Raw genomic sequence first — 687 nt, forward strand, 5'->3', positions numbered from 1 at the left:
TTCCGGATTAAATAAAACATACTTCGATGTTTCAAATCATTATCAAATTTGGAACAAGGGCAGATAAAATAATGTTCTTCATGGCAGCTTATCTCTAAGGGGTCACTAGAAAAACTCAGGTGATTTACTTTGATCCTCTTCAAAAAAATTGTCTCTTCAAAGCGCATAAACAAAAATTAAAAACTCGAAGACGAGGCTGTAGCTAACTACCTGACGGCAGCCCGATTTGTTGAAATTCATAGAAATAACGAAGCAGGAGGAAATTAAAAGCAAACGCACTGAGCAGCCTTACAAAATCTGGTCACAGCAGTTTGGGAAGAAAATGGCGGCAGCTGCTGACGAAATGTCAACATCCCTATTTTATAATTTTATCTCTGTCAATAAATCAGTCATGGCCACAAAATATTGTCCTTTTGTAAGAAAAAAATAATTCAAAGACATAGTAAAACCATTATCCCTGGAATGTGCCTTTTATGAATCATAGAATTTCAAACTTTAGCTTTGTAACTTAAGTTACAAAATATATTGATTTTAAAAGTGTCATCAGTTTCACACCTATAAACTCAAACTTATGATTTGGAATGATGTGAGTTCAAAGTAGAAAAATAGTAATTGTTTCTAAAATAGAATTTTCAGAATTTTTGATGGATATCTATTGATTTGTGACATCTGATACAAACAGTAAAA

Source organism: Austrofundulus limnaeus, unplaced genomic scaffold, assembly GCF_001266775.1.
Source record: "Austrofundulus limnaeus strain Quisiro unplaced genomic scaffold, Austrofundulus_limnaeus-1.0 Scaffold1057, whole genome shotgun sequence".
Lineage (NCBI taxonomy): Eukaryota > Metazoa > Chordata > Actinopteri > Cyprinodontiformes > Rivulidae > Austrofundulus > Austrofundulus limnaeus.